Consider the following 24,477-nt stretch of genomic DNA (forward strand, 5'->3'; position numbering starts at 1 on the left):
GTCGTCCTGAGGTTTTGTGAAGTTTCAAAGGCCATATTGCTGCACTGGCCCGGTCCTGCAGATTTGCCTTATACAACGTTCGGGAGATTAGACCCTTCCGATCAGAGCAGGCCACACAACTCCTTGTCCAAGCTCTTTGTTTTCTCCAGACTGGGCTACTGTTATGCTCCCTTGGCGGGTCTTCCGGCACGTACTATCAAGCCTCTGCAACTGATCCAGGATGCAGCAGTGAGAGTGGTCTTCAACGAGCCAAAGAAAGCCCACGTCACACCTCTCTTCATAATTTTGCACTGGCTACCAATAGCTGTTCGCATCAGATTCAAGATACTGATGTTTGCCTACAAGATAACCACTGGCTCTGCAGCAATATACCTAAAGTCGCTGGTTCAGACCTATGCTTGCGTTCTGCAAGTGAACGACGCCTCGTCGTTCCAGGGACTGAGTTTGACACCCGTGGCTAAGAAAGAAAGAGTGAGGTTCTCTGTCCCCTTCCGTGTGTGTTTCCCTGTGTCTCCTGGGGGCAAAAGGCCACAGCTCCTCTTCAGGGCAGGTGAAATGCTGTTTTGTGGAAAACTGTGAGGTTCCAGGTAAATTCCCTGAATCTCATCCAGCGACATTGCGTGTAGACCCGTGCCATCCTTTCATATACAATGAAGTGAAAATTCTGCATTCATGCTGGCTAACACTGCATGAACGCAGTAATAGAATCCCTCTCATATTCATGTAACACATGGCCACGTCGTCCTGAAGTTTTGTGAAGTTTCAAAGGCCATATTGCTGCACTGGCCCGGTCCTGCAGATTTGCCTTATACAACGTTCGGGAGATTAGACCCTTCCGATCAGAGCAGGCCACACAACTCCTTGTCCAAGCTCTTTGTTTTCTCCAGACTGGGCTACTGTTATGCTCCCTTGGCAGGTCTTCCGGCACGTACTATCAAGCCTCTGCAACTGATCCAGGATGCAGCAGCGAGAGTGGTCTTCAACGAGCCAAAGAAAACCCACGTCACACCTCTCTTCATAATTTTGCACTGGCTACCAATAGCTGTTCGCATCAGATTCAAGATAATGATGTTTGCCTACAAGATAACCACTGGCTCTGCAGCAATATACCTAAAATCGCTGGTTTAGACCTATGCTTGCGTTCTGCAAGTGAACGACGCCTCGTGGTGCCATCCCAAAGAGGCACAAAATCACTCTCAAGGACCTTTTCCTGGACTGTTCCCACCTGGTGGATCGGCTTGCCTATCTCAATTCGAGCAGCGGAGGCTTTAACCATTTTCAAAAAGTGTCTAAAAACTCATCCTTGTCTTCAACGCCTGCCCAATGAATACTAGCATTTGCCAAATGCTGTGTTTTGTCAAAGTTAACATCCTGCTGGCTCAACGTAGCAGAAGACTGAAGTCTCTGTCTGCAGCCAAAGGATAGATCTGTCAGAAGTGGGATTCGAACCCTCGCCTCCAGGGGAGACTGCAACGTGAACGCAGCGCCTTAGACCGCTCGGCCATCCTGACACCCTTGATTGGCTAGCGATGGCCTGTTGGAGCCACACGTGAATGCAAGGATCTAGAAGCTACTTATTCTCTGTTTGGGCGCCCTCCAGCCCACAAGCCTCTTTGGTGCAGTTAGGCAGCGCATCAGTCTCATAATCTGAAGGTCGTGAGTTCGAGCCTCACACGGGGCAGAGTGGTGCTTTTTTCTGATCACTGAGAGTGCTTAGACCAGGGGTATCAAACTAAATTCCTTTAGGGCCCGAGCCCTGTAGAGTGTTTTTCCAACCCTTCTCAAACACACAAGGCATGTAGTTTTCAAATGAGCCTGAAGGCCATGATTAGTTGGATCAGGTGTGTTCAATCAGGCTTGAATCTAAACTCTGCAGGTCTCCGGCCTTCCAGGGACTGAGTTTGACACCCGTGGCTAAGAAAGAAAGAGTGAGGTTCTCTGTCCCCTTCCGTGTGGGTTCCCTGTCTCTCCTGGGGGCAAAATGCCACAGCTCCTCTTCAGGGCAGGTGAAATGAGGTTTTGTGGAAAACTGTGAGCTTCCATGTAAATTCCCTGAATCTCATCCAGCGACATTGCGTGTAGACCCGTGCCATCCTTTCATATACAATGAAGTGAAAATTCTGCATTCATGCTGGCTAACACTGCATGAAGGCAGTAATAGAATCCCTCTCATATTCATGTAACACATGGCCACATCCTCCTGAGGTTTTGTGAAGTTTCAATGGCCATATTGCTGCACTGGCCCGGTCCTGCAGATTTGCCTTATACAAAGTTCGGAAGATTAGACCCTTCCGATCAGAGCAGGCCACACAACTCCTTGTCCAAGCTCTTTGTTTTCTCCAGACTGGGCTACTGTTATGCTCCCTTGGCGGGTCTTCCGGCACGTACTATCAAGCCTCTGCAACTGATCCAGGATGCAGCAGCGAGAGTGGTCTTAAACGAGCCAAAGAAAGCCCACGTCACACCTTTCTTCATAATTTTGCACTGGCTATCAATAGCTGTTCGCATCAGATTCAAGATACTGATGTTTGCCTACAAGATAACCACTGGCTCTGCAGCAATATACCTAAAGTCGCTGGTTCAGACCTATGCTTGCATTCTGCAAGTGAACGACGCCTCGTGGTGCCATCCCAAAGAGGCACAAAATCACTCTCAAGGACCTTTTCCTGGACTGTTCCCAGCTGGTGGATCGGCTTGCCTATCTCAATGCAATCAGCGGAGGCTTTAACCATTTTCAAAAAGTGTCTAAAAACTCATCCTTGTCTTCAACGCCTGCCCAATGAATACTAGCATTTGCCAAATGCTGTGTTTTGTCAAAGTTAACATCCTGCTGGCTCAACGTAGCAGAAGACTGAAGTCTCTGTTTGCAGCCAAAGGATAGATTTGTCAGAAGTGGGATTCGAACCCACGCCTCCAGGGGAGACTGCGACCTGAACGCAGCGCCTTAGACCGCTCGGCCATCCTGACACCCTTGATTGGCTAGCGATGGCCTGTTGGAGCCACACCTGAATGCAAGGATCTAGAAGCTACTTATTCTCTGTTTGGGCGCCCTCCAGCCCACAAGCGTCTTTGGTGCAGTTAGGCAGCGCATCAGTCTCATAATCTGAAGGTCGTGAGTTCGAGCCTCACACGGGGCAGAGTGGTGCTTTTTTCTGATCACTGAGAGTGCTTAGACCAGGGGTATCAAACTAAATTCCTTTAGGGCCCGAGCCCTGTAGAGTGTTGTTCCAACCCTTCTCAAACACACAAGGCATGTAGTTTTCAAATGAGCCTGAAGGCCATGATTAGTTGGATCAGGTGTGTTCAATCAGGCTTGAATCTAAACTCTGCAGGTCTCCGGCCTTCCAGGGACTGAGTTTGACACCCGTGGCTTAGAAAGAAAGAGTGAGGTTCTCTGTCCCCTTCCGTGTGGGTTTCCCTGTGTCTCCTGGGGGCAAAAGGCCACAGCTCCTCTTCAGGGCAGGTGAAATGATGTTTTGTGGAAAACTGTGAGGTTCCAGGTAAATTCCCTGAATCTCATCCAGCGACATTGCGTGTAGACCCGTGCCATCCTTTTATATACAATGAAGTGAAAATTCTGCATTCATGCTGGCTAACACTGAATGAAGGCAGTAATAGCATCCCTCTCATATTCATGTAACACATGGCCACATCCTCCTTAGGTTTTGTGAAGTTTCAAATGCCATATTGCTGCACTGGCCCGGTCCTGCAGATTTGCCTTATACAAAGTTCGGAAGATTAGACCCTTCCGATCAGAGCAGGCCACACAACTCCTTGTCCAAGCTCTTTGTTTTCTCCAGACTGGGCTACTGTTATGCTCCCTTGGCGGGTCTTCCGGCACGTACTATCAAGCCTCTGCAACTGATCCAGGATGCAGCAGCGAGAGTGGTCTTAAACGAGCCAAAGAAAGCCCACGTCACACCTCTCTTCATAATTTTGCACTGGCTACCAATAGCTGTTCGCATCAGATTCAAGATACTGATGTTTGCCTACAAGATAACCACTGGCTCTGCAGCAATATACCTAAAGTCGCTGGTTCAGACCTATGCTTGCGTTCTGCAAGTGAACGACGCCTCGTCGTTCCAGGGACTGAGTTTGACACCCGTGGCTAAGAAAGAAAGAGTGAGGTTCTCTGTCCCCTTCCGTGTGGGTTTCCCTGTTTCTCCTGGGGGCAAAATGCCACAGCTCCTCTTCAGGGCAGGTGAAATGAGGTTTTGTGGAAAACTGTGAGGTTCCAGGTAAATTCCCTGAATCTCATCCAGCGACATTGCGTGTAGACCCGTGCCATCCTTTCATATACAATGAAGTGAAAATTCTGCATTCATGCTGGCTAACACTGCATGAAGGCAGTAATAGAATCCCTCTCATAGTCATGTAACACATGGCCACGTCGTCCTGAGGTTTTGTGAAGTTTCAAAGGCCATATTGCTGCACTGGCCCGGTCCTGCAGATTTGCCTTATACAACGTTCGGGAGATTAGACCCTTCCGATCAGAGCAGGCCACACAACTCCTTGTCCAAGCTCTTTGTTTTCTCCAGACTGGGCTACTGTTATGCTCCCTTGGCGGGTCTTCCGGCACGTACTATCAAGCCTCTGCAACTGATCCAGGATGCAGCAGCGAGAGTGGTCTTCAACGAGCCAAAGAAAGCCCACGTCACACCTCTCTTCATAATTTTGCACTGGCTACCAATAGCTGTTCGCATCAGATTCAAGATACTGATGTTTGCCTACAAGATAACCACTGGCTCTGCAGCAATATACCTAAAGTCGCTGGTTCAGACCTATGCTTGCGTTCTGCAAGTGAACGACGCCTCGTGGTGCCATCCCAAAGAGGCACAAAATCACTCTCAAGGACCTTTTCCTGGACTGTTCCCAGCTGGTGGATCGGCTTGCCTATCTCAATTCAATCAGCGGAGGCTTTAACCATTTTCAAAAAGTGTCTAAAAACTCATCCTTGTCCTCAACGCCTGCCCAATGAATACTAGCATTTGCCAAATGCTGTGTTTTGTCAAAGTTAACATCCTGCTGGCTCAACGTAGCAGAAGACTGAAGTCTCTGTCTGCAGCCAAAGGATAGATCTGTCAGAAGTGGGATTCGAACCCACACCTCCAGGGGAGACTGCAACTTGAACGCAGCGCCTTAGACCGCTCGGCCATCCTGACACCCTTGATTGGCTAGCGATGGCCTGTTGGAGCCACACCTGAATGCAAGGATCTAGAAGCTACTTATTCTCTGTTTGGGCGCCCTTTATCCCACAAGACTCGTTGGCGCAGTTAGGCAGCGCGTCAGTCTCATAATCTGAAGGTCGTGAGTTCGAGCCTCACACGGGGCAGAGTGGTGCTTTTTTTCTGATCACTGAGAGCGCTTAGACCAGGGGTATCAAACTAAATTCCTTTAGGGCCCGAGCCCTGTAGAGTGTTGTTCCAACCCTTCTCAAACACACAAGGCATGTAGTTTTCAAATGAGCCTGAAGGCCATGATTAGTTGGATCAGGTGTGTTCAATCAGGCTTGAATCTAAACTCTGCAGGTCTCCGGCCTTCCAGGGACTGAGTTTGACACCCGTGGATTAGAAAGAAAGAGTGAGGTTCTCTGTCCCCTTCCGTGTGGGTTTCCCTGTGTCTCCTGGGGGCAAAAGGCCACAGCTCCTCTTCAGGGCAGGTGAAATGAGGTTTTGTGGAAAACTGTGAGGTTCCAGGTAAATTCCCTGAATCTCATCCAGCGACATTGCGTGTAGACCCGTGCCATCCTTTCATATACAATGAAGTGAAAATTCTGCATTCATGCTGGCTAACACTGCATGAAGGCAGTAATAGAATCCCTCTCATATTCATGTAACACATGGCCACGTCGTCCTGAGGTTTTGTGAAGTTTCAAAGGCCATATTGCTGCACTGGCCCGGTCCTGCAGATTTGCCTTATACAACGTTCGGGAGATTAGACCCTTCCGATCAGAGCAGGACACACAACTCCTTGTCCAAGCTCTTTGTTTTCTCCAGACTGGGCTACTGTTATGCTCCCTTGGCGGGTCTTCCGGCACGTACTATCAAGCCTCTGCAACTGATCCAGGATGCAGCAGCGAGAGTGGTCTTCAACGAGCCAAAGAAAGCCCACGTCACACCTCTCTTCATAATTTTGCACTGGCTACCAATAGCTGTTCGCATCAGATTCAAGATACTGATGTTTGCCTACAAGATAACCACTGGCTCTGCAGCAATAAACCTAAAGTCGCTGGTTCAGACCTATGCTTGCGTTCTGCAAGTGAACGACGCCTCGTCGTTCCAGGGACTGAGTTTGACACCCGTGGCTAAGAAAGAAAGAGTGAGGTTCTCTGTCCCCTTCCGTGTGGGTTTCCCTGTGTCTCCTGGGGGCAAAAGGCCACAGCTCCTCTTCAGGGCAGGTGAAATGCTGTTTTGTGGAAAACTGTGAGGTTCCAGGTAAATTCCCTGAATCTCATCCAGCGACATTGCGTGTAGACCCGTGCCATCCTTTCATATACAATGAAGTGAAAATTCTGCATTCATGCTGGCTAACACTGCATGAAGGCAGTAATAGAATCCCTCTCATATTCATGTAACACATGGCCACGTCGTCCTGAAGTTTTGTGAAGTTTCAAAGGCCATATTGCTGCACTGGCCCGGTCCTGCAGATTTGCCTTATACAACGTTCGGGAGATTAGACCCTTCCGATCAGAGCAGGCCACACAACTCCTTGTCCAAGCTCTTTGTTTTCTCCAGACTGGGCTACTGTTATGCTCCCTTGGCAGGTCTTCCGGCACGTACTATCAAGCCTCTGCAACTGATCCAGGATGCAGCAGCGAGAGTGGTCTTCAACGAGCCAAAGAAAACCCACGTCACACCTCTCTTCATAATTTTGCACTGGCTACCAATAGCTGTTCGCATCAGATTCAAGATAATGATGTTTGCCTACAAGATAACCACTGGCTCTGCAGCAATATACCTAAAATCGCTGGTTTAGACCTATGCTTGCGTTCTGCAAGTGAACGACGCCTCGTGGTGCCATCCCAAAGAGGCACAAAATCACTCTCAAGGACCTTTTCCTGGACTGTTCCCAGCTGGTGCATCGGCTTGCCTATCTCAATTCGAGCAGCGGAGGCTTTAACCATTTTCAAAAAGTGTCTAAAAACTCATCCTTGTCTTCAACGCCTGCCCAATGAATACTAGCATTTGCCAAATGCTGTGTTTTGTCAAAGTTAACATCCTGCTGGCTCAACGTAGCAGAAGACTGAAGTCTCTGTCTGCAGCCAAAGGATAGATCTGTCAGAAGTGGGATTCGAACCCTCGCCTCCAGGGGAGAATGCAACGTGAACGCAGCGCCTTAGACCGCTCGGCCATCCTGACACCCTTGATTGGCTAGCGATGGCCTGTTGGAGCCACACGTGAATGCAAGGATCTAGAAGCTACTTATTCTCTGTTTGGGCGCCCTCCAGCCCACAAGCCTCTTTGGTGCAGTTAGGCAGCGCATCAGTCTCATAATCTGAAGGTCGTGAGTTCGAGCCTCACACGGGGCAGAGTGGTGCTTTTTTCTGATCACTGAGAGTGCTTAGACCAGGGGTATCAAACTAAATTCCTTTAGGGCCCGAGCCCTGTAGAGTGTTGTTCCAACCCTTCTCAAACACACAAGGCATGTAGTTTTCAAATGAGCCTGAAGGCCATGATTAGTTGGATCAGGTGTGTTCAATCAGGCTTGAATCTAAACTCTGCAGGTCTCCGGCCTTCCAGGGACTGAGTTTGACACCCGTGGCTAAGAAAGAAAGAGTGAGGTTCTCTGTCCCCTTCCGTGTGGGTTCCCTGTCTCTCCTGGGGGCAAAATGCCACAGCTCCTCTTCAGGGCAGGTGAAATGAGGTTTTGTGGAAAACTGTGAGCTTCCAGGTAAATTCCCTGAATCTCATCCAGCGACATTGCGTGTAGACCTGTGCCATCCTTTCATATACAATGAAGTGAAAATTCTGCATTCATGCTGGCTAACACTGCATGAAGGCAGTAATAGAATCCCTCTCATTTTCATGTAACACATGGCCACGTCGTCCTGAGGTTTTGTGAAGTTTCAAAGGCCATATTGCTGCACTGGCCCGGTCCTGCAGATTTGCCTTATACAACGTTCGGGAGATTAGACCCTTCCGATCAGAGCAGGCCGCACAACTCCTTGTCCAAGCTCTTTGTTTTCTCCAGACTGGGCTACTGTTATGCTCCCTTGGCGGGTCTTCCGGCACGTACTATCAAGCCTCTGCAACTGATCCAGGATGCAGCAGCGAGAGTGGTCTTCAACGAGCCAAAGAAAGCCCACGTCACACCTCTCTTCATAATTTTGCACTGGCTAACAATAGCTGTTCGCATCAGATTCAAGATACTGATGTTTGCCTACAAGATAACCACTGGCTCTGCAGCAATATACCTAAAGTCGCTGGTTCAGACCTATGCTTGCGTTCTGGAAGTGAACGACGCCTCATGGTGCCATCCCAAAGAGGCAAAAAATCACTCTCAAGGACCTTTTCCTGGACTGTTCCCAGCTGGTGGATCGGCTTGCCTATCTCATTTCAATCAGCGGAGGCTTTAACCATTTTCAAAAAGTGTCTAAAAACTCATCCTTGTCTTCAACGCCTGCCCAATGAATACTAGCATTTGCCAAATGCTGTGTTTTGTCAAAGTTAACGCCCTGCTGGCTCAACGTAGCAGAAGACTGAAGTCTCTGTCTGCAGCCAAAGGATAGATCTGTCAGAAGTGGGATTCGAACCCACGCCTCCAGGGGAGACTGCGACCTGAACGCAGCGCCTTAGACCGCTCGGCCATCCTGACACACTTGGTTGGTTAAGGATGGCCTGTTGGAGCCACACCTGAATGCATGGATCTAGAAGCTACTTATTCTCTGTTTGGGCGCCCTTTAGCCCACAAGCCTCGTTGGCGCAGTTAGGCAGCGCGTCAGTCTCATAATCTGAAGGTTGTGAGTTCGAGCCTCACACGGGGCAGAGTGGTGCTTTTTTCTGATCACTGAGAGCGCTTAGACCAGGGGTATCAAACTAAATTCCTTTAGGGCCCGAGCCCTGTAGAGTGTTCTTCCAACCCTTCTCAAACACACAAGGCATGTAGTTTTCAAATGAGCCTGAAGGCCATGATTAGTTGGATCAGGTGTGTTCAATCAAGCTTGAATCTAAACTCTGCAGGTCTCCGGCCTTCCAGGGACTGAGTTTGACACCCGTGGCTTAGAAAGAAAGAGTGAGGTTCTCTGTCCCCTTCCGTGTGGGTTTCCCTGTGTCTCCTGGGGGCAAAAGGCCACAGCTCCTCTTCAGGGAAGGTGAAATGATGTTTTGTGGAAAACTGTGAGGTTCCAGGTAAATTCCCTGAATCTCATCCAGCGACATTGCGTGTAGACCCGTGCCATCCTTTTGTACACAATGAAGTGAAAATTCTGCATTCATGCTGGCTAACACTGAATAAAGGCAGTAGTAGCATCCCTCTCATATTCATGTAACACATGGCCACATCCTCCTGAGGTATTGTGAAGTTTCAATGGCCATATTGCTGCACTGGCCCAGTCCTGCAGATTTGCCTTATACAAAGTTCGGAAGATTGGACCCTTCCGATCAGAGCAGGCCACACAACTCCTTGTCCAAGCTCTTTGTTTTCTCCAGACTGGGCTACTGTTATGCTCCCTTGGCGGGTCTTCCGGCACGTACTATCAAGCCTCTGCAACTGATCCAGGATGCAGCAGCGAGAGTGGTCTTAAACGAGCCAAAGAAAGCCCACGTCACACCTCTCTTAATAATTTTGCACTGGCTACCAATAGCTGTTCGCATCAGATTCAAGATACTGATGTTTGCCTACAAGATAACCACTGGCTCTGCAGCAATATACCTAAAGTCGCTGGTTCAGACCTATGCTTGCGTTCTGCAAGTGAACGACGCCTCGTCGTTCCAGGGACTGAGTTTGACCCCCGTGGCTAAGAAAGAAAGAGTGAGGTTCTCTGTCCCCTTCCGTGTGGGTTTCCCTGTGTCTCCTGGGGGGAAAATGCCACAGCTCCTATTCAGGGCAGGTGAAATGAGGTTTTGTGGAAAACTGTGAGGTTCCAGGTAAATTCCCTGAATCTCATCCAGCGACATTGCGTGTAGACCCGTGCCATCCTTTCATATACAATGAAGTGAAAATTCTGCATTCATGCTGGCTAACACTGCATGAAGGCAGTAATAGAATCCCTCTCATATTCATGTAACACATGGCCACGTCGTCCTGAGGTTTTGTGAAGTTTCAAAGGCCATATTGCTGCACTGGCCCGGTCCTGCAGATTTGCCTTATACAACGTTCGGGAGATTAGACCCTTCCGATCAGAGCAGGACACACAACTCCTTGTCCAAGCTCTTTGTTTTCTCCAGACTGGGCTACTGTTATGCTCCCTTGGCGGGTCTTCCGGCACGTACTATCAAGCCTCTGCAACTGATCCAGGATGCAGCAGCGAGAGTGGTCTTCAACGAGCCAAAGAAAGCCCACGTCACACCTCTCTTCATAATTTTGCAATGGCTACCAATAGCTGTTCGCATCAGATTCAAGATACTGATGTTTGCCTACAAGATAACCACTGGCTCTGCAGCAATATACCTAAAGTCACTGGTTCAGACCTATGCTTGCGTTCTGCAAGTGAACGACGCCTCGTGGTGCCATCCCAAAGAGGCACAAAATCACTCTCAAGGACCTTTTCCTGGACTGTTCCCAGCTGGTGGATCGGCTTGCCTATCTCAATTCAATCAGCGGAGGCTTTAACCATTTTCAAAAAGTGTCTAAAAACTCATCCTTGTCTTCAACGCCTGCCCAATGAATACTAGCATTTGCCAAATGCTGTGTTTTGTCAAAGTTAACGCCCTGCTGGCTCAACGTAGCAGAAGACTGAAGTCTCTGTCTGCAGCCAAAGGATAGATCTGTCAGAAGTGGGATTCGAACCCACGCCTCCAGGGGAGACTGCGACCTGAACGCAGCGCCTTAGACCGCTCGGACATCCTGACACACTTGGTTGGCTAGGGATGGCCTGTTGGAGCCACACCTGAATGCACGGATCTAGAAGCTACTTATTCTCTGTTTGGGCGCTCTTTAGCCCACAAGCCTCGTTGGCGCAGTTGGGCAGTGCGTCAGTCTCATAATCTGAAGGTCGTGAGTTCGAGCCACACACGGGGCAGAGTGGTGCTTTTTTCTGATCACTGAGAGCGCTTAGACCAGGGGTATCAAACTAAATTCCTTTAGGGCCCGAGCCCTGTAGAGTGTTCTTCCAACCCTTCTCAAACACACAAGGCATGTAGTTTTCAAATGAGCCTGAAGGCCATGATTAGTTGGATCAGGTGTTTTCAATCAGGCTTGAATCTAAACTCTGCAGGTCTCCGGCCTTCCAGGGACTGAGTTTGACACCCGTGGCTTAGAAAGAAAGAGTGAGGTTCTCTGTCCCCTTCCGTGTGGGTTTCCCTGTGTCTCCTGGGGGCAAAAGGCCAAAGCTCCTCTTCAGGGAAGGTGAAATGATGTTTTGTGGAAAACTGTGAGGTTCCAGGTAAATTCCCTTAATCTCATCCAGCGACATTGCGTGTAGACCCGTGCCATCCTTTTGTACACAATGAAGTGAAAATACTGCATTCATGCTGGCTAACACTGAATGAAGGCAGTAATAGCATCCCTCTCATATTCATGTAACACATGGCCACATCCTCCTGAGGTTTTGTGAAGTTTCAATGGCCATATTGCTGCACTGGCCCGGTCCTGCAGATTTGCCTTATACAAAGTTCGGAAGATTAGACCCTTCCGATCAGAGCAGGCCACACAACTCCTTGTCCAAGCTCTTTGTTTTCTCCAGACTGGGCTACTGTTATGCTCCCTTGGCGGGTCTTCCGGCACGTACTATCAAGCCTCTGCAACTGATCCAGGATGCAGCAGCGAGAGTGGTCTTAAACGAGCCAAAGAAAGCCCACGTTACACCTTTCTTCATAATTTTGCGCTGGCTATCAATAGCTGTTCGCATCAGATTCAAGATACTGATGTTTGCCTACAAGATAACCACTGGCTCTGCAGCAATATACCTAAAGTCGCTGGTTCAGACCTATGCTTGCGTTCTGCAAGTGAACGACGCCTCGTCGTTCCAGGGACTGAGTTTGACACCCGTGGCTAAGAAAGAAAGAGTGAGGTTCTCTGTCCCCATCCGTGTGGGTTTCCCTGTTTCTCCTGGGGGCAAAATGCCACAGCTCCTCTTCAGGGCAGGTGAAATGAGGTTTTGTGGAAAACTGTGAGGTTCCAGGTAAATTCCCTGAATCTCATCCAGCGACATTGCGTGTAGACCCGTGCCATCCTTTCATATACAATGAAGTGAAAATTCTGCATTCATGCTGGCTAACACTGCATGAAGGCAGTAATAGAATCCCTCTCATAGTCATGTAACACATGGCCACGTCGTCCTGAGGTTTTGTGAAGTTTCAAAGGCCATATTGCTGCACTGGCCCGGTCCTGCAGATTTGCCTTATACAACGTTCGGGAGATTAGACCCTTCCGATCAGAGCAGGCCACACAACTCCTTGTCCAAGCTCTTTGTTTTCTCCAGACTGGGCTACTGTTATGCTCCCTTGGCGGGTCTTCCGGCACGTACTATCAAGCCTCTGCAACTGATCCAGGATGCAGCAGCGAGAGTGGTCTTCAACGAGCCAAAGAAAGCCCACGTCACACCTCTCTTCATAATTTTGCACTGGCTACCAATAGCTGTTCGCATCAGATTCAAGATACTGATGTTTGCCTACAAGATAACCACTGGCTCTGCAGCAATATACCTAAAGTCGCTGGTTCAGACCTATGCTTGCATTCTGCAAATGAACGACGCCTCGTGGTGCCATCCCAAAGAGGCACAAAATCACTCTCAAGGACCTTTTCCTGGACTGTTCCCAGCTGGTGGATCGGCTTGCCTATCTCAATTCAATCAGCGGAGGCTTTAACCATTTTCAAAAAGTGTCTAAAAACTCATCCTTGTCTTCAACTTCTGCCCAATGAATACTAGCATTTGCCAAATGCTGTGTTTTGTCAAAGTTAACGCCCTGCTGGCTCAACGTAGCAGAAGACTGAAGTCTCTGTCTGCAGCCAAAGGATAGATCTGTCAGAAGTGGGATACGAACCCACGCCTCCAGGGGAGACTGTGACCTGAACGCAGCGCCTTAGACCGCTCGGCCATCCTGACACACTTGGCTGGCTAGGGATGGCCTGTTGGAGCCACACCTGAAAGCACGGATCTAGAAGCTACTTATTCTCTTTTAGGGCGCCCTTTAACCCACAAGCCTCGTTGGCGCAGTTAGGCAGCGCGTCAGTCTCATAATCTGAAGGTCATGAGTTCGAGCCTCACACGGGGCAGAGTGGTGCTTTTTTCTGATCACTGAGAGCGCTTAGACCAGGGGTATCAAACTAAATTCCTTTAGGGCCCGAGCCCTGTAGAGTGTTCTTCCAACCCTTCTCAAACACACAAGGCATGTAGTTTTCAAATGAGCCTGAAGGCCATGATTAGTTGGATCAGGTGTGTTCAATCAGGCTTGAATCTAAACTCTGCAGGTCTCCGGCCTTCCAGGGACTGAGTTTGACACCCGTGGCTTAGAAAGAAAGAGTGAGGTTCTCTGTCCCCTTCCGTGTGGGTTTCCCTGTGTCTCCTGGGGGCAAAAGGCCACAGCTCCTCTTCAGGGAAGGTGAAATGATGTTTTGTGGAAAACTGTGAGGTTCCAGGTAAATTCCCTGAATCTCATCCAGCGACATTGCGTGTAGACCCGTGCCATCCTTTTGTACACAATGAAGTGAAAATACTGCATTCATGCTGGCTAACACTGAATGAAGGCAGTAATAGAATCCCTCTCATATTCATGTAACACATGGCCACATCCTCCTGAGGTTTTGTGAAGTTTCAATGGCCATATTGCTGCACTGGCCCGGTCCTGCAGATTTGCCTTATACAAAGTTCGGAAGATTAGACCCTTCCGATCAGAGCAGGCCACACAACTCCTTGTCCAAGCTCTTTGTTTTCTCCAGACTGGGCTACTGTTATGCTCCCTTGGCGGGTCTTCCGGCACGTACTATCAACTGATCAACTGCCTCTGCAACTGATCCAGGATGCAGCAGCGAGAGTGGTCTTAAACGAGCCAAAGAAAGCCCACGTCACACCTTTCTTCATAATTTTGCACTGGCTACCAATAGCTGTTCGCATCAGATTCAAGATACTGATGTTTGCCTACAAGATAACCACTGGCTCTGCAGCAATATACCTAAAGTCGCTGGTTCAGACCTATGCTTGCGTTCTGCAAGTGAACGACGCCTCGTGGTGCCATCCCAAAGAGGCACAAAATCACTCTCAAGGACCTTTTCCTGGACTGTTCCCAGCTGGTGGATCGGCTTGCCTATCTCAATTCAATCAGCGGAGGCTTTAACCATTTTCAAAAAGTGTCTAAAAACTCATCCTTGTCTTCAACGCCTGCCCAATGAATACTAGCATTTGCCAAATGCTGTGTTTTGTCAAAGTTAACATCCTGCTGGCTCAACGTAGCAGAAGACTGAAGTCTCTGTCTGCAGCCGAAGGATAGATCTGTCAGAAGTGGGATTCGAACCCACGCCTCCAGGGGAGACTGCGACCTGAACACAGCGCCTTAGACCGCTCGGCCATCCTGACACCCTTGATTGGCTAGGGATGGCCTGTTGGAGCCACACCTGAATGCAAGGATCTAGAAGCTACTTATTCTCTGTTTGGGCACCCTTTATCCCACAAGCCTCGTTGGCGCAGTTAGGCAGCGCGTCAGTCTCATAATCTGAAGGTCGTGAGTTCGAGCCTCACACGGGGCAGAGTGGTCCTTTTTTTCTGATCACTGAGAGCGCTTAGACCAGGGGTATCAAACTAAATTCCTTTAGGGCTCGAGCCCTGTAGAGTGTTGTTCCAACCCTTCTCAAACACACAAGGCATGTAGTTTTCAAATGAGCCTGAAGGCCATGATTAGTTGGATCAGGTGTGTTCAATCAGGCTTGAATCTAAACTCTGCAGGTCTCCGGCCTTCCAGGGACTGAGTTTGACACCCGTGGATTAGAAAGAAAGAGTGAGGTTCTCTGTCCCCTTCCGTGTGGGTTTCCCTGTGTCTCCTGGGGGCAAAAGGCCACAGCTCCTCTTCAGGGCAGGTGAAATGATGTTTTGTGGAAAACTGTGAGGTTCCAGGTAAATTCCCTGAATCTCATCCAGCGACATTGCGTGTAGACCCATGCCATCCTTTTATATACAATGAAGTGAAAATTCTGCATTCATGCTGGCTAACACTGAATGAAGGCAGTAATAGCATCCCTCTCATATTCATGTAACACATGGCCACATCCTCCTGAGGTTTTGTGAAGTTTCAAAGGCCATATTGCTGCACTGGCCCGGTCCTGCAGATTTGCCTTATACAAAGTTCGGAAGATTAGACCCTTCCGATCAGAGCAGGCCACACAACTCCTTGTCCAAGCTCTTTGTTTTCTCCAGACTGGGCTACTGTTATGCTCCCTTGGCGGGTCTTCCGGCACGTACTATCAAGCCTCTGCAACTGATCCAGGATGAAGCAGCGAGAGTGGTCTTAAATGAGCCAAAGAAAGCCCACGTCACACCTCTCTTCATAATTTTGCACTGGCTACCAATAGCTGTTCGCATCAGATTCAAGATACTGATGTTTGCCTACAAGATAACCACTGGCTCTGCAGCAATATACCTAAAGTCGCTGGTTCAGACCTATGCTTGCGTTCTGCAAGTGAATGACGCCTCGTGGTGCCATCCCAAAGAGGCACAAAATCACTCTCAAGGACCTTTTCCTGGACTGTTCCCAGCTGGTGGATCGGCTTGCCTATCTCAATTCGAGCAGCGGAGGCTTTAACCATTTTCAAAAAGTGTCTAAAAACTCATCCTTGTCTTCAACTTCTGCCCAATGAATACTAGCATTTGCCAAATGCTGTGTTTTGTCAAAGTTAACGCCCTGCTGGCTCAACGTAGCAGAAGACTGAAGTCTCTGTCTGCAGCCAAAGGATAGATCTGTCAGAAGCGGGATTCGAACCCATGCCTCCAGGGGAGACTGCGACCTGAACACAGCGCCTTAGACCGCTCGGCCATCCTGACACACTTGGTTGGCTAGGGATGGCCTGTTGGAGCCACACCTGAATGCACGGATCTAGAAGCTACTTATTCTCTGTTTGGGCGCCCTTTAGCCCACAAGCCTCGTTGGCGCAGTTAGGCAGCGCGTCAGTCTCATAATCTGAAGGTCGTGAGTTCGAGCCTCACACGGGGCAGAGTGGTGCTTTTTTCTGATCACTGAGAGCGCTTAGACCAGGGGTATCAAACTAAATTCCTTTAGGGCCCGAGCCCTGTAGAGTGTTCTTCCAACCCTTCTCAAACACACAAGGCATGTAGTTTTCAAATGAGCCTGAAGGCCATGATTAGTTGGATCAGGTGTGTTCAATCAGGCTTGAATCTAAACTCTGCAGGTCTCCGGCCTTCCAGGGACTGAGTTTGACACCCGTGGCTTAGAAAGAAAGAGTGAGGTTCTCTGTCCCCTTCCGTGTGGGTTTCCCTGTGTCTCCTGGGGGCAAAAGGCCACAGCTCCTCTTCAGGGAAGGTGAAATGATGTTTTGTGGAAAACTGTGAGGTTCCAGGTAAATTCCCTGAATCTCATCCAGCGACATTGCGTGTAGACCCGTGCCATCCTTTTGTACACAATGAAGTGAAAATACTGCATTCATGCTGGCTAACACTGAATGAAGGCAGTAATAGCATCCCTCTCATATTCATGTAACACATGGCCACATCCTCCTGAGGTTTTGTGAAGTTTCAATGGCCATATTGCTGCACTGGCCCGGTCCTGCAGATTTGCCTTATACAAAGTTCGGAAGATTAGACCCTTCTGATCAGAGCAGGCCACACAACTCCTTGTCCAAGCTCTTTGTTTTCTCCAGACTGGGCTACTGTTATGCTCCCTTGGCGGGTCTTCCGGCACGTACTATCAAGCCTCTGCAACTGATCCAGGATGCAGCAGCGAGAGTGGTCTTAAACGAGCCAAAGAAAGCCCACGTCACACCTTTCTTCATAATTTTGCACTGGCTACCAATAGCTGTTCGCATCAGATTCAAGATACTGATGTTTGCCTACAAGATAACCACTGGCTCTGCAGCAATATACCTAAAGTCGCTGGTTCAGACCTATGCTTGCGTTCTGCAAGTGAACGACGCCTCGTGGTGCCATCCCAAAGAGGCACAAAATCACTCTCAAGGACCTTTTCCTGGACTGTTCCCAGCTGGTGGATCGGCTTGCCTATCTCAATTCAATCAGCGGAGGCTTTAACCATTTTCAAAAAGTGTCTAAAAACTCATCCTTGTCTTCAACGCCTGCCCAATGAATACTAGCATTTGCCAAATGCTGTGTTTTGTCAAAGTTAACGCCCTGCTGGCTCAACGTAGCAGAAGACTGAAGTCTCTGTCTGCAGCCAAAGGATAGATCTGTCAGAAGTGGGATTCGAACCCATGCCTCCAGGGGAGACTGCGACCTGAACACAGCGCCTTAAACTCGGCCATCCTGACACACTTGGTTGGCTAGGGATGGCCTGTTGGAGCCACACCTGAATGCACGGATCTAGAAGCTACTTATTCTCTGTTTGGGCGCCCTTTAGCCCACAAGCCTCGTTGGCGCAGTTAGGCAGCGCGTCAGTCTCATAATCTGAAGGTCGTGAGTTCGAGCCTCACAAGGGGCAGAGTGGTGCTTTTTTCTGATCACTGAGAGCGCTTAGACCAGGGGTATCAAACCAAATTCCTTTAGGGCCCGAGCCCTGTAGAGTGTTCTTCCAACCCTTCTCAAACACACAAGGCATGTAGTTTTCAAATGAGCCTGAAGGCCATGATTAGTTGGATCAGGTGTGTTCAATCAGGCTTGAATCTAAACTCTGCAGGTCTCCGGCCTTCCAGGGACTGAGTTTGACACCCGTGGCTTAGAAAGAAAGAGTGAGGTTCTCTGTCCCCTTCCGTGTGGGTTTCCCTGTGTCTCCTGGGGGCAAAAGGCCACATCTCCTCTTCAGGGCAGGTGAAATGATGTTTTGTGGAAAACTGTGAGGTTCCAGGTAAATTCCCTGAATCTCATCCAGCGACATTGCGTGTAGACCCGTGCCATCCTTTTGTACACAATGAAGTGAAAATACTGCATTCATGCTGGCTAACACTGAATGAAGGCAGTAATAGAATCCCTCTCATATTCATGTAACACATGGCCACATCCTCCTGAGGTTTTGTGAAGTTTCAATGGCCATATTGCTGCACTGGCCCGGTCCTGCAGATTTGCCTTATACAAAGTTCGGAAGATTAGACCCTTCCGATCAGAGCAGGCCACACAACTCCTTGTCCAAGCTCTTTGTTTTCTCCAGACTGGGCTACTGTTATGCTCCCTTGGCGGGTCTTCCGGCACGTACTATCAACTGATCAACTGCCTCTGCAACTGATCCAGGATGCAGCAGCGAGAGTGGTCTTAAACGAGCCAAAGAAAGCCCACGTCACACCTTTCTTCATAATTTTGCACTGGCTACCAATAGCTGTTCGCATCAGATTCAAGATACTGATGTTTGCCTACAAGATAACCACTGGCTCTGCAGCAATATACCTAAAGTCGCTGGTTCAGACCTATGCTTGCGTTCTGCAAGTGAACGACGCCTCGTGGTGCCATCCCAAAGAGGCACAAAATCACTCTCAAGGACCTTTTCCTGGACTGTTCCCAGCTGGTGGATCGGCTTGCCTATCTCAATTCAATCAGCGGAGGCTTTAACCATTTTCAAAAAGTGTCTAAAAACTCATCCTTGTCTTCAACGCCTGCCCAATGAATACTAGCATTTGCCAAATGCTGTGTTTTGTCAAAGTTAACATCCTGCTGGCTCAACGTAGCAGAAGACTGAAGTCTCTGTCTGCAGCCGAAGGATAGATCTGTCAGAAGTGGGATTCGAACCCACGCCTCCAGGGGAGACTGCGACCTGAACACAGCGCCTTAGACCGCTCGGCCATCCTGACACCCTTGATTGGCTAGGGATGGCCTGTTGGAGCCACACCTGAATGCAAGGATCTAGAAGCTACTTATTCTCTGTTTGGGCGCCCTTTATCCCACAAGCCTCGTTGGCGCAGTTAGGCAGCGCGTCAGTCTCATAATCTGAAGGTCGTGAGTTCGAGCCTCACACGGGGCAGAGTGGTCCTTTTTTTCTGATCACTGAGAGCGCTTAGACCAGGGGTATCAAACTAAATTCCTTTAGGGCCCGAGCCCTGTAGAGTGTTGTTCCAACCCTTCTCAAACACACAAGGCATGTAGTTTTCAAATGAGCCTGAAGGCCATGATTAGTTGGATCAGGTGTGTTCAATCAGGCTTGAATCTAAACTCTGCAGGTCTCCGGCCTTCCAGGGACTGAGTTTGACACCCGTGGATTAGAAAGAAAGAGTGAGGTTCTCTGTCCCCTTCCGTGTGGGTTTCCCTGTGTCTCCTGGGGGCAAAAGGCCACAGCTCCTCTTCAGGGCAGGTGAAATGATGTTTTGTGGAAAACTGTGAGGTTCCAGGTAAATTCCCTGAATCTCATCCAGCGACATTGCGTGTAGACCCATGCCATCCTTTTATATACAATGAAGTGAAAATTCTGCATTCATGCTGGCTAACACTGAATGAAGGCAGTAATAGCATCCCTCTCATATTCATGTAACACATGGCCACATCCTCCTGAGGTTTTGTGAAGTTTCAAAGGCCATATTGCTGCACTGGCCCGGTCCTGCAGATTTGCCTTATACAAAGTTCGGAAGATTAGACCCTTCCGATCAGAGCAGGCCACACAACTCCTTGTCCAAGCTCTTTGTTTTCTCCAGACTGGGCTACTGTTATGCTCCCTTGGCGGGTCTTCCGGCACGTACTATCAAGCCTCTGCAACTGATCCAGGATGAAGCAGCGAGAGTGGTCTTAAATGAGCCAAAGAAAGCCCACGTCACACCTCTCTTCATAATTTTGCACTGGCTACCAATAGCTGTTCGCATCAGATTCAAGATACTGATGTTTGCCTACAAGATAACCACTGGCTCTGCAGCAATATACCTAAAGTCGCTGGTTCAGACCTATGCTTGCGTTCTGCAAGTGAATGACGCCTCGTGGTGCCATCCCAAAGAGGCACAAAATCACTCTCAAGGACCTTTTCCTGGACTGTTCCCAGCTGGTGGATCGGCTTGCCTATCTCAATTCGAGCAGCGGAGGCTTTAACCATTTTCAAAAAGTGTCTAAAAACTCATCCTTGTCTTCAACTTCTGCCCAATGAATACTAGCATTTGCCAAATGCTGTGTTTTGTCAAAGTTAACGCCCTGCTGGCTCAACGTAGCAGAAGACTGAAGTCTCTGTCTGCAGCCAAAGGATAGATCTGTCAGAAGCGGGATTCGAACCCATGCCTCCAGGGGAGACTGCGACCTGAACACAGCGCCTTAGACCGCTCGGCCATCCTGACACACTTGGTTGGCTAGGGATGGCCTGTTGGAGCCACACCTGAATGCACGGATCTAGAAGCTACTTATTCTCTGTTTGGGCGCCCTTTAGCCCACAAGCCTCGTTGGCGCAGTTAGGCAGCGCGTCAGTCTCATAATCTGAAGGTCGTGAGTTCGAGCCTCACACGGGGCAGAGTGGTGCTTTTTTCTGATCACTGAGAGCGCTTAGACCAGGGGTATCAAACTAAATTCCTTTAGGGCCCGAGCCCTGTAGAGTGTTCTTCCAACCCTTCTCAAACACACAAGGCATGTAGTTTTCAAATGAGCCTGAAGGCCATGATTAGTTGGATCAGGTGTGTTCAATCAGGCTTGAATCTAAACTCTGCAGGTCTCCGGCCTTCCAGGGACTGAGTTTGACACCCGTGGCTTAGAAAGAAAGAGTGAGGTTCTCTGTCCCCTTCCGTGTGGGTTTCCCTGTGTCTCCTGGGGGCAAAAGGCCACAGCTCCTCTTCAGGGAAGGTGAAATGATGTTTTGTGGAAAACTGTGAGGTTCCAGGTAAATTCCCTGAATCTCATCCAGCGACATTGCGTGTAGACCCGTGCCATCCTTTTGTACACAATGAAGTGAAAATACTGCATTCATGCTGGCTAACACTGAATGAAGGCAGTAATAGCATCCCTCTCATATTCATGTAACACATGGCCACATCCTCCTGAGGTTTTGTGAAGTTTCAATGGCCATATTGCTGCACTGGCCCGGTCCTGCAGATTTGCCTTATACAAAGTTCGGAAGATTAGACCCTTCTGATCAGAGCAGGCCACACAACTCCTTGTCCAAGCTCTTTGTTTTCTCCAGACTGGGCTACTGTTATGCTCCCTTGGCGGGTCTTCCGGCACGTACTATCAAGCCTCTGCAACTGATCCAGGATGCAGCAGCGAGAGTGGTCTTAAACGAGCCAAAGAAAGCCCACGTCACACCTTTCTTCATAATTTTGCACTGGCTACCAATAGCTGTTCGCATCAGATTCAAGATACTGATGTTTGCCTACAAGATAACCACTGGCTCTGCAGCAATATACCTAAAGTCGCTGGTTCAGACCTATGCTTGCGTTCTGCAAGTGAACGACGCCTCGTGGTGCCATCCCAAAGAGGCACAAAATCACTCTCAAGGACCTTTTCCTGGACTGTTCCCAGCTGGTGGATCGGCTTGCCTATCTCAATTCAATCAGCGGAGGCTTTAACCATTTTCAAAAAGTGTCTAAAAACTCATCCTTGTCTTCAACGCCTGCCCAATGAATACTAGCATTTGCCAAATGCTGTGTTTTGTCAAAGTTAACGCCCTGCTGGCTCAACGTAGCAGAAGACTGAAGTCTCTGTCTGCAGCCAAAGGATAGATCTGTCAGAAGTGGGATTCGAACCCATGCCTCCAGGGGAGACTGCGACCTGAACACAGCGCCTTAGACCGCTCGGCCATCCTGACACACTTGGTTGGCTAGGGATGGCCTGTTGGAGCCACACCTGAATGCACGGATCTAGAAGCTACTTATTCTCTGTTTGGGCGCCCTTTAGCTCACAAGCCTCGTTGGCGCAGTTAGGCAGCGCGTCAGTCTCATAATCTGAAGGTCGTGAGTTCGAGCCTCACAAGGGGCAGAGTGGTGCTTTTTTCTGATCACTGAGAGCGCTTAGACCAGGGGTATCAAACCAAATTCCTTTAGGGCCCGAGCCCTGTAGAGTGTTCTTCCAACCCTTCTCAAACACACAAGGCATGTAGTTTTCAAATGAGCCTGAAGGCCATGATTAGTTGGATCAGGTGTGTTCAATCAGGCTTGAATCTAAACTCTGCAGGTCTCCGGCCTTCCAGGGACTGAGTTTGACACCCGTGGCTTAGAAAGAAAGAGTGAGGTTCTCTGTCCCCTTCCGTGTGGGTTTCCCTGTGTCTCCTGGGGGCAAAAGGCCACATCTCCTCTTCAGGGCAGGTGAAATGATGTTTTGTGGAAAACTGTGAGGTTCCAGGTAAATTCCCTGAATCTCATCCAGCGACATTGCGTGTAGACCCGTGCCATCCTTTTATATACAATGAAGTGAAAATTCTGCATTCATGCTGGCTAACACTGAATGAAGGCAGTAATAGCATCCCTCTCATATTCATGTAACACATGGCCACATCCTCTTGAGGTTTTGTGAAGTTTCAAAGGCCATATTGCTGCACTGGCCCGGTCCTGCAGATTTGCCTTATACAAAGTTCGGAAGATTAGACCCTTCCGATCAGAGCAGGCCACACAACTCCTTGTCCAAGCTCTTTGTTTTCTCCAGACTGGGCTACTGTTATGCTCCCTTGGCGGGTCTTCCGGCACGTACTATCAAGCCTCTGCAACTGATCCAGGATGCAGCAGCGAGAGTGGTCTTAAACGAGCCAAAGAAAGCCCACGTCACACCTCTCTTCATAATTTTGCACTGGCTACCAATAGCTGTTCGCATCAGATTCAAGATACTGATGTTTGCCTACAAGATAACCACTGGCTCTGCAGCAATATACCTAAAGTCGCTGGTTCAGACCTATGCTTGCGTTCTGCAAGTGAACGACGCCTCGTCGTTCCAGGGACTGAGTTTGACACCCGTGGCTAAGAAAGAAAGAGTGAGGTTCTCTGTCCCCTTCCGTGTGGGTTTCCCTGTTTCTCCTGGGGGCAAAATGCCACAGCTCCTCTTCAGGGCAGGTGAAATGAGGTTTTGTGGAAAACTGTGAGGTTCCAGGTAAATTCCCTGAATATCATCCAGCGACATTGCGTGTAGACCCGTGCCATCCTTTCATATACAATGAAGTGAAAATTCTGCATTCATGCTGGCTAACACTGCATGAAGGCAGTAATAGAATCCCTCTCATATTCATGTAACACATGGCCACGTCGTCCTGAGGTTTTGTGAAGTTTCAAAGGCCATATTGCTGCACTGGCCCGGTCCTGCAGATTTGCCTTATACAACGTTCGGGAGATTAGACCCTTCCGATCAGAGCAGGCCACACAACTCCTTGTCCAAGCTCTTTGTTTTTCTCCAGACTGGGCTACTGTTATGCTCCCTTGGCGGGTCTTCCGGCACGTACTATCAAGCCTCTGCAACTGATCCAGGATGCAGCAGCGAGAGTGGTCTTCAACGAGCCAAAGAAAGCCCACGTCACACCTCTCCTCATAATTTTGCACTGGCTACCAATAGCTGTTCGCATCAGATTCAAGATACTGATGTTTGCCTACAAGATAACCACTGGCTCTGCAGCAATATACCTAAAGTCGCTGGTTCAGACCTATGCTTGCGTTCTGCAAGTGAACGACGCCTCGTGGTGCCATCCCAAAGAGGCACAAAATCACTCTCAAGGACCGTTTCCTGGACTGTTCCCACCTGGTGGATCGGCTTGCCTATCTCAATTCAATCAGCGGAGGCTTTAACCATTTTCAAAAAGTGTCTAAAAACTCATCCTTGTCTTCAACGCCTGCCCAATGAATACTAGCATTTGCCAAATGCTGTGTTTTGTCAAAGTTAACATCCTGCTGGCTCAACGTAGCAGAAGACTCTGTCTGCTGCCAAAGGATAGATCTGTCAGAAGTGGGATTCGAACCCACGCCTCCAGGGGAGACTGCGACCTGAACGCAGCGCCTTAGACCGCTTGGCCATCCTGACACCCTTGATTGGCTAGGGATGGCCTGTTGGAGCCACACCTGAATGCACGGATCTAGAAGCTACTTATTCTCTGTTTGGGCGCCCTTTAGCACACAAGCCTCGTTGGCGCAGTTAGGCAGTGCGTCAGTCTCATAATCTGAAGGTCGTGAGTTCGAGCCTCACACGGGGCAGAGTGGTGCTTTTTTCTGATCACTGAGAGCGCTTAGACCAGGGGTATCAAACTAAATTCCTTTAGGGCCTGAGCCCTGTAGAGTGTTCTTCCAACCCTTCTCAAACACACAAGGCATGTAGTTTTCAAATGAGCCTGAAGGCCATGATTAGTT

At 49.1% G+C, this 24,477-nt stretch overlaps 22 non-coding genes across 22 annotated transcripts; 11 read left to right on the forward strand and 11 right to left on the reverse strand.

The window, feature by feature from the left end:
- Positions 1-2,884: 2,884 nt before the first annotated feature.
- trnal-cag (transfer RNA leucine (anticodon CAG)) lies at positions 2,885-2,967 on the reverse strand. Its single transcript has one exon. It is a non-coding gene; the product is annotated as a tRNA-Leu (tRNA).
- Positions 2,968-5,079: 2,112 nt separating this feature from the next.
- trnal-caa (transfer RNA leucine (anticodon CAA)) lies at positions 5,080-5,162 on the reverse strand. The gene has a single exon. It is a non-coding gene; the product is annotated as a tRNA-Leu (tRNA).
- Positions 5,163-5,258: 96 nt separating this feature from the next.
- On the forward strand, positions 5,259-5,332 carry trnam-cau (transfer RNA methionine (anticodon CAU)). Its single transcript has one exon. It is a non-coding gene; the product is annotated as a tRNA-Met (tRNA).
- A 3,399-nt stretch (positions 5,333-8,731) lies between these two features.
- Positions 8,732-8,814, reverse strand: trnal-cag (transfer RNA leucine (anticodon CAG)). The gene has a single exon. It is a non-coding gene; the product is annotated as a tRNA-Leu (tRNA).
- A 96-nt stretch (positions 8,815-8,910) lies between these two features.
- On the forward strand, positions 8,911-8,984 carry trnam-cau (transfer RNA methionine (anticodon CAU)). The gene has a single exon. It is a non-coding gene; the product is annotated as a tRNA-Met (tRNA).
- A 1,942-nt stretch (positions 8,985-10,926) lies between these two features.
- Positions 10,927-11,009, reverse strand: trnal-cag (transfer RNA leucine (anticodon CAG)). Its single transcript has one exon. It is a non-coding gene; the product is annotated as a tRNA-Leu (tRNA).
- Positions 11,010-11,105: 96 nt separating this feature from the next.
- trnam-cau (transfer RNA methionine (anticodon CAU)) lies at positions 11,106-11,179 on the forward strand. The gene has a single exon. It is a non-coding gene; the product is annotated as a tRNA-Met (tRNA).
- Positions 11,180-13,121: 1,942 nt separating this feature from the next.
- On the reverse strand, positions 13,122-13,204 carry trnal-cag (transfer RNA leucine (anticodon CAG)). Its single transcript has one exon. It is a non-coding gene; the product is annotated as a tRNA-Leu (tRNA).
- Positions 13,205-13,300: 96 nt separating this feature from the next.
- On the forward strand, positions 13,301-13,374 carry trnam-cau (transfer RNA methionine (anticodon CAU)). Its single transcript has one exon. It is a non-coding gene; the product is annotated as a tRNA-Met (tRNA).
- A 1,214-nt stretch (positions 13,375-14,588) lies between these two features.
- Positions 14,589-14,671, reverse strand: trnal-cag (transfer RNA leucine (anticodon CAG)). Its single transcript has one exon. It is a non-coding gene; the product is annotated as a tRNA-Leu (tRNA).
- Positions 14,672-14,767: 96 nt separating this feature from the next.
- On the forward strand, positions 14,768-14,841 carry trnam-cau (transfer RNA methionine (anticodon CAU)). Its single transcript has one exon. It is a non-coding gene; the product is annotated as a tRNA-Met (tRNA).
- A 1,205-nt stretch (positions 14,842-16,046) lies between these two features.
- trnal-cag (transfer RNA leucine (anticodon CAG)) lies at positions 16,047-16,129 on the reverse strand. The gene has a single exon. It is a non-coding gene; the product is annotated as a tRNA-Leu (tRNA).
- A 96-nt stretch (positions 16,130-16,225) lies between these two features.
- On the forward strand, positions 16,226-16,299 carry trnam-cau (transfer RNA methionine (anticodon CAU)). Its single transcript has one exon. It is a non-coding gene; the product is annotated as a tRNA-Met (tRNA).
- A 1,380-nt stretch (positions 16,300-17,679) lies between these two features.
- Positions 17,680-17,753, forward strand: trnam-cau (transfer RNA methionine (anticodon CAU)). The gene has a single exon. It is a non-coding gene; the product is annotated as a tRNA-Met (tRNA).
- A 1,214-nt stretch (positions 17,754-18,967) lies between these two features.
- trnal-cag (transfer RNA leucine (anticodon CAG)) lies at positions 18,968-19,050 on the reverse strand. The gene has a single exon. It is a non-coding gene; the product is annotated as a tRNA-Leu (tRNA).
- Positions 19,051-19,146: 96 nt separating this feature from the next.
- trnam-cau (transfer RNA methionine (anticodon CAU)) lies at positions 19,147-19,220 on the forward strand. Its single transcript has one exon. It is a non-coding gene; the product is annotated as a tRNA-Met (tRNA).
- A 1,205-nt stretch (positions 19,221-20,425) lies between these two features.
- On the reverse strand, positions 20,426-20,508 carry trnal-cag (transfer RNA leucine (anticodon CAG)). The gene has a single exon. It is a non-coding gene; the product is annotated as a tRNA-Leu (tRNA).
- A 96-nt stretch (positions 20,509-20,604) lies between these two features.
- Positions 20,605-20,678, forward strand: trnam-cau (transfer RNA methionine (anticodon CAU)). The gene has a single exon. It is a non-coding gene; the product is annotated as a tRNA-Met (tRNA).
- A 1,204-nt stretch (positions 20,679-21,882) lies between these two features.
- Positions 21,883-21,965, reverse strand: trnal-cag (transfer RNA leucine (anticodon CAG)). The gene has a single exon. It is a non-coding gene; the product is annotated as a tRNA-Leu (tRNA).
- Positions 21,966-22,061: 96 nt separating this feature from the next.
- trnam-cau (transfer RNA methionine (anticodon CAU)) lies at positions 22,062-22,135 on the forward strand. The gene has a single exon. It is a non-coding gene; the product is annotated as a tRNA-Met (tRNA).
- Positions 22,136-24,071: 1,936 nt separating this feature from the next.
- trnal-cag (transfer RNA leucine (anticodon CAG)) lies at positions 24,072-24,154 on the reverse strand. Its single transcript has one exon. It is a non-coding gene; the product is annotated as a tRNA-Leu (tRNA).
- A 96-nt stretch (positions 24,155-24,250) lies between these two features.
- trnam-cau (transfer RNA methionine (anticodon CAU)) lies at positions 24,251-24,324 on the forward strand. The gene has a single exon. It is a non-coding gene; the product is annotated as a tRNA-Met (tRNA).
- The last annotated feature ends 153 nt before the right edge of the window (positions 24,325-24,477 follow it).

The sequence above is a fragment of the Carassius carassius genome, chromosome 22, assembly GCF_963082965.1.
Source record: "Carassius carassius chromosome 22, fCarCar2.1, whole genome shotgun sequence".
In the NCBI taxonomy this organism is placed as follows: domain Eukaryota; kingdom Metazoa; phylum Chordata; class Actinopteri; order Cypriniformes; family Cyprinidae; genus Carassius; species Carassius carassius.